This window comes from Microcaecilia unicolor, unplaced genomic scaffold (assembly GCF_901765095.1).
Source record: "Microcaecilia unicolor unplaced genomic scaffold, aMicUni1.1, whole genome shotgun sequence".
NCBI lineage: Eukaryota > Metazoa > Chordata > Amphibia > Gymnophiona > Siphonopidae > Microcaecilia > Microcaecilia unicolor.
Window position 1 is genome coordinate 80,986 of NW_021963348.1, and position 7,342 is coordinate 88,327.

Below are 7,342 nucleotides of genomic sequence, written 5' to 3' on the forward strand. Positions count from 1 at the left end.
TGAACATTTTTTCTGCTGAAACTGTCCACTGCTGTACACTGCCTTGGGTTAATTTATTTAAAAAGATGATCAATAGAAATAAAATAAAATAAAACATGGAAAAGAACCATCTACCAACATTTGCTTATTTCCAATCTGACGAAGAAGGGCAACCTTCGAAAGCTAATCAAGAAATGTATCATCTTATTTTCTTTTCCATGTTTTATTTCTATTGATTACCTTTAAAAGTGGACTAACACAGCTACCACACCTCTCTATTTAAAAAGATGGTAAATAAATCATTATAAACAAACAGCCCAAACTGCCTGCCTAATATGTATCAACACTCTACTTTAATCTTTGTCTGTCGTCATGTTTCTCTGTTTGTACTTGAGCTAGTTTCTCTTTTACTGTCTTTCAGATCACAAACGCTGCCTTGGCACTTCCTTTCCCTTCATCTCTCTCTCTCTCTCCTTGATTCTTGCACATTCTCTCCCCTATCAATGCCTCATGGCACTCCTTTTCTGTCTCTTTCTTACGTACTTTCCCTGCCTCGTACTCATTCTTTGAATCAATGTCCTGATATTATGAATGGAACTAAGGGATAAGAATGATGTACAGCATCCCATACACTTTATTTATTTTATTGCATTTGTATCCCACATTTTCCCACCTTTTTGCGGGCTCAGTGTGGCTTACAATAAGTTGTGAGTGATAGAAATACAATTTGTTACTACTCAGTTATGGATTACATTGTGAGGAGTTATGCGAGACAAACTCAGAGTATCATTCAGGAATATAACAATGGAATAGAGCAGTGAAACATTGGGGGAAACTAAAAGGGGCAGTACATAACAACAAGAAAGCATATGGTATACATTTTCTGTGAGTAGAGGTATGAGTGTGGTGAGATTACAGGGGATGAGAATTCAGAGTGGCTGTATTGATGCATTATTGACCCGTGGGTGTGGGCTTTATGTGTTTTGGTTCTTTCCGTAAGTTTTCTCAAAAAGATGGGTCTTCATTAGTTTGCGGAAGGTGGCTTGCTCAGTTCTATTCTTCTGGAATCATCTTTTGCTCTCCCTTGTTCTCTTATTGACTGATTCCTCGGGAACACCCTTCTGGCATTTTTCTACTGAAGGCTGAATAGTTTCTCTGACAGGGTGGGGAACTCAGCAAAGGAGAGATCCAGCTTGGAATGTAAATTACCGGATGACACTGTATCCGTGCTATGAAAGGCTCAGGCTCAGCCCCATCACATGTTCAGTCATGTACAGAGCCTCCTGCTGCTGTCACTGCACCTCTACTATGAGAAGCTCAGAGCTCCCCTGTCACATGTGCAATGCACAGAGCTTCCTGCTGTCACTACATCAGTTCTAAGGAGGTTTAAAGACAGGAGAAGGCTTGATCCTATCTGGCTCATTATCTGGGCTGAAGGCAGTGGGCGGAGATTGCTGCCATATTGGTCAGAACAATAGCAAACACTATTGAAAACAATAGGAAACTTGTGAGGTTTTTACTGTTTTATTAAACCTCCTAGGTTTCACATTCTCTCTGTTAGGAGGAGATTGGGACGGGGGGGTTGGGGGAATTCTTGATGGGTCAGTGAAGGGGGGAGGATTATATTCAAAATGTATTTGTCAGTGCTTCCAGAGCTTGTCTTGTTATTTGCTGTATTGTGGGAATGCTTATGACTTCCTATGTGTAGATGTTTTAATTTGACAGCTATTTTATTTGTTTGAAAGTAGAGAGTTGCATGGGAACGGGGATCCCTCCGAGTCCATGGGGATCCTGCAGGGATAGACCGAAGTCCATGGGGATCCCGGCCGCAGGGATGGACCTGGGTCCTGCGGAACTGTACAATCCAATTGAGCTTTGCTTTCCCTCTCTGCACATACCTCAAGTCACCCTGGTGGTCTAGTGGCTTGCTTCAAGACATGAAAGATCCTCATTCTTTCCTGCCTGCTGCTGCTGATCCTCTTGCTGCCGCTACTTGCTTAAAGTGGCTGCCGAGACTTCAAGCTGCAGCCTCGTGAGACTTCAGCAGAAGTCTTGCAGGCCACCACTTGAAGTCTTGGCAGCCATTTTAAACAAGAGGCAGCAGCGGGCAGGAAAGAGTTGGGAATCTTTCCTGCCCCGAAGCAAGACACTAGACCACCAGGATGACTTCAGGCAAGTGCAGGGAGGGGCACCCAAGGCTGGAGAGGAGGTGGATGCAGTAGTGTATGTGGGTGGGAGAGAGGGGGCTGTAAAAAGGTTGAGAGTGTGGGTGCAGGGGAAAAAAATTGGTAAGGGGCAAGGAGGTTAGACTGAGAACAGGAGATAGTACGAGGCTAACCCAATGGGTTGAAGCCAGTAGGCGGATTGCCGCCACACTGGTTCACCCAAAACAATAGCAAACGCTATTGAAAACAATAGCAAAAGATTATTAGAAATAAGGTACTGCCTATGCGTGGTCCATCTGTTAAAAGTCAAAAGCTGTTCCAGTTACATAAGTACATAAGTATTGACATACTGGGACGGACTAAAGGTCAATCAAGCCCAGAATCCTGTTTGCAACAGTGGCCAATCCAGGTCACAAATACCTGGCAAGATCCCCCCCAAAAAGTACAAAACATTTTATGCTGCTTATCCCAGAAATATTTTCCCCAACTGCCTTTAAAGGCGAAGGACAAAAGATTTTTTTTTTTAATTGACAGCTTTTTAATTTATTTGAAATCTTCCCATATGTAACTCTACCAAATGCAACGCTTCCTTCACATCGACACCGACAAAGTGGTGAAGGCGTCAGGGAACATCCAGTGCAGATGAACAGGCATTACGATACTTAACTTCAAAACTGTATTCATGCAAGTTTTCACTCCCATCCTTTGACCCCCTCATTGTAGAACTTCCTTTCTATTGAAAGAGGGCCAGCTTCTGTATGTTTTTTTTCCTGGGAGTTGAATGTTTGGTATTTTCCTTTCTACCTTTCCTCCAAGTACTGTATACAGGATTAGATCTTTTAAGTCTGTCCCCATTTACTTTATGGTGAACATGGCCTGCCCATTTTAGTAGCCTTCCTTGCCTCTTGACTGTTCAGTTTTATTTCCGGAGAACACTAAAAACTCGTCAGCTTAAAAAGGCATATCCTACCAATCCAACATCAATGCCTGACCTCTGCAACACAACAAAATTTAAACACAATTCCCTTATGTGGTTGGATCACATGAACTTAATCTTATCTCAACATCACTTTGTATTTCTTCCCACCGGAATCTGCAAATGCATCTCCGGTACTATGTAAGCCACATTGAGCCTGCAAATAGGTGCGAAAATGTTGGGATACAAATGCGGCAAATAAATAATTATACTGGGTTGGGGATGTTACCAGTTCTTGAAACTCCAAAAGGTCGCTGTTATACGAAATTTACTCACGTTTGGACAGAATGCATAGAAGCTGCCAGGACAATCTTGTGTGTGATGGTTTCTTAATGGTTCCATTTTACTTTTGTGTTAAAGATTATGCCGCAGCAGCGTCTGAGAAGGCAGCTGGAAAAAAGGGTGCAGCTGTGTCGGGAAACAGGAGTCGGGCTGCAGGCCGTGCCGGAGGTCGCGGAGTGTGTTAATGTTCCATTTGACCATGGTATCTCCTGAGAGGTAATGTGTGATTTTTTTTCCATGTGGTATATGCATGTTGTACACTGCATCTTTGAGGTGTTTCCCACTGTTTTATAATTACAGCTCATGTGTTAATGTCCCAGTCGACTCTGGTACCTGCTGAGAATTAATGTGAGATATTACCAAGTGGTGTCTGCAGATTCTGCACTGCATCTTTTGAGGGTAATATCACATTTTTTAAAATGGCTGTTCATCTATTAATATTCATTAATGTGTGGTACCTGCTAGACTTAATGTGGGATTTTATCGTGTGGTATCTTCAGAGCAGTAGTGATCAGGCATTGGGACGATATTTCTCACACTGAATATTTCTGTTTGTTCCTCGCAGGTATGAGAGAGTAGGTAGGATTTACGTCGGGGGCAAAGAAATGGGGCAGCGAAAGGCTGAGTCGCCTGGGCGGCAGAGAAAGGAGCGGTTTACTGACAGAATTTCAGCATACCTGTGTGTCTGTCAGCGCTCCTCAACAGGTATTTCGGGATGGGGCCGGTGGCGCGATTCACCAGTTCCTCCCGCGTTTTTTCAGCGGAGTCTTATGGGCGGCCATTCTGGCCCAGCGGTTTGTTTTACCGCATTTTTTGTTGGCCATTTCGAGGGGGAGACATTGCCATGCCGTGTTCTTGCATTTTTCCCACGCTTTTTACCAGCCATTTGGTGGAGGGATGTAGCAGCGTGTCCTGCATTTTTTCTCCTGCGTTTTTGCCCTGCCATTCATGATGCATCCTATTATAACTAATAGAAGTAAGTGCATACGCGCCTGATTGCCACTAGATGGTAGCAGTAGCTCAATTATGTTTTAGTGTACAAAGTCAAACTTCTGGCCACTAGAGGGTAGCAATGTCCAATTCCTATAGTTTCTACATGAGTGGCAGTGCTTTATTTAGTAGGAGCACTTTTAAATGTGTGTGGGATGAAAGGGCTTTGCTGCATGTATGCGTTTAATATGTTAAATTGGAACATATCTCTTACTCTGTTTATGGTTATACCTTTTGCAACATTGAGCCTGCAAATAGGTGCGAAAATGTTGGGGTACAAATGCTGCAAATAAATAATTATACTGGGTTGGGGATGTTAACAGTTCTTGTAACTCCAAAAGGTCGCTGTTATACTAAATTTACTCACGTTTGGACAGAATGCATAGAAGCTGCTAGGACAATCTTGTGTGTGATGGTTTCTTAATGGTTCCATTTTAGTTTTTTTGTTAAAGATTATGCCGCAGCAGAGTCTGCGAAGGCAGCTGGAAAACAGGGTGCAGCGGTGTCGGGAAAGAGGAGTCGGGCTGCAGGCCATGCCGGAGGTCGCGGAGTGTGTTAATGTTCCATTTGACCATGGTATCTCCTGAGAGGTAATGTGTGATTTTTTTTTTTCCATGTGGTATCTTCATGTTGTACACTGCATCTTTTGGGGTGTTTCCCACTGTTTTTTGTTAATTACAGGTTAGGCATAAATGTCGTATGAGAGAATGATACATACTGAGAGTTAATGTGGGATTGTACTGTCTGGAATCTGCCCATTGTACTTCAGCTTTTGGGGATATTTACAGTGGGATTATTTTTTTATTTCAGATCGTGTGTTAATGTTCCATTAGAACATGGTATCTGCTGAGAGGTAATATCTGAGTTTACCATGTACCATGTGGTATCTGCAGATTGTACACAGCATCTTTTGGGGTGTTTCCTACTGTTTTATAATTACAGGTCATGTGTTAATTTCCCAGTCGACTCTGGTACCTGCTGAGAATTAATGTGAGATACTACCAAGTGGTGTCTGCAGATTCTGCACTGCATCTTTTGAGGGTAATATCACATTTTTTAAAATGGCTGTTTATCTATTAATATTCATTAATGTGTGGTACCTGCTAGACTTAATGTGGGATTTTATCGTGTGGTATCTTCAGAGCAGTAGTGCTCAGGCATTGGGACTATATTTCTCACACTGAATATTTCTGTTTGTTCCTCACAGGTATGAGAGAGTAGGTAGGATTTACGTCGGGGGCAAAGAAATGGGGCGGCGAAAGGCTGAGTCGCGTGGGCCGCATAGAAAGGAGCGGTTTACGAACAGAATTTCAGCATATCTGTGTGGCTGTCAGCGCTCCTCAACAGGTATTTCGGGATGGGGCTGGTGGCACGATTCACACATGTTTTCAGCTGCGTCTTATGGGCGGCCATTCTGGCCCAGTGGTTTGTTTTACCGCGTTTTTCGTTGGCCATTTCGAGAGGGAGATATTGCCATGCCGTGTTCTTGCATTTTTTCCGCGCTTTTTACCAGCCATTTGGTGGAGGGACGTAGCAGCGTGTCCTGCATTTTTTCTCCTGCGTTTTTGTCCTGCCATTCATGATGCATCCTGTTATAACAAATAGAAGTAAGTGAATATGCGCCTGATTGCCACTAGATGGTAGCAGTGGCTCAATTATGTTTTAGTGTACAAAGTCAAACTTCTGGCCACTAGAGGGTAGCAATGTCCAATTCCTATAGTTTCTACATGAGTGGCAGTGCTTTATTTAGTAGGAGCACTTTTAAATGTCTGTGGGATGAAAGGGCTTTGCTGCATGTATGCGTTTAATATGTTAAATTGGAAAATATCTCTTACTCTGTTTATAATGATAGCTTTTGCAACTTTGAGCCTGCAAATAGGTGCGATAATGTTGGGATACAAATGCGGCAAATAAATAATTATACTGGGTTGGGGATGTTACCAGTTCTTGTAACTCCAAAAGGTCGCTGTTATACTAAATTTACTCACGTTTGGACAGAATGCATAGAAGCTGCCAGGACAATCTTGTGTGTGATGGTTTCTTAATGGTTCCATTTTAGTTTTGTGTTAAAGATTATGCCGCAGCAGAGTCTGCGAAGGCAGCTGGAAAACAGGGTGCAGCGGTGTCGGGAAAGAGGAGTCGGGCTGCAGGCCGTGCCGGAGGTCGCGGAGTGTGTTAATGTTCCATTTCACCATGGTATTTCCTGAGAGGTAATGTGTGATATGTTTTTTCCATGTTGTATGAGAGCATGATACATACTGATAGTTAATGTGGGATTGTACTGTCTGGTATCTGCCCATTGTACTTCAGCATTTGGGGACATTTACAGTGGGTTTATTTTTTTATTTCAGATCATGTGTTAATGTTCCATTAGAACGTGGTATCTGCTGAGAGGTAATATCTGAGTTTACCATGTACCATGTGGTATCTGCAGATTGTACACAGCATCTTTTGGGGTGTTTCCTACTGTTTTATAATTACAGGTCATGTGTTAATGTCCCAGTCGACTCTGGTACCTGCTGAGAATTAATGTGAGATATTACCAAGTGGTGTCTGCAGATTCTGCACTGCATCTTTTGAGGGTAATATCACATTTTTTAAAATGGCTGTTCATCTATTAATATTCATTAATGTGTGGTACCTGCTAGACTTAATGTGGGATTTTATCGTGTGGTATCTTCAGAGCAGTAGTGCTCAGGCAGTGGGACGATATTTCTCACACTGAATATTTCTGTTTGTTCCTCGCAGGTATGAGAGAGTAGGTAGGATTTACGTCGGGGGCAACGAATGGGGCGGCGAAAGGCTGAGTCGCGTGGGCCGCATAGAAAGGAGCGGTTTACGGACAGAATTTCAGCATATCTGTGTGGCTGTCAGCGCTCCTCAACAGGTATTTTGGGATGGGGCCGGTGGCGCGATTCAACAGTTCAGTGGCATCTTATGGGCGGCCATT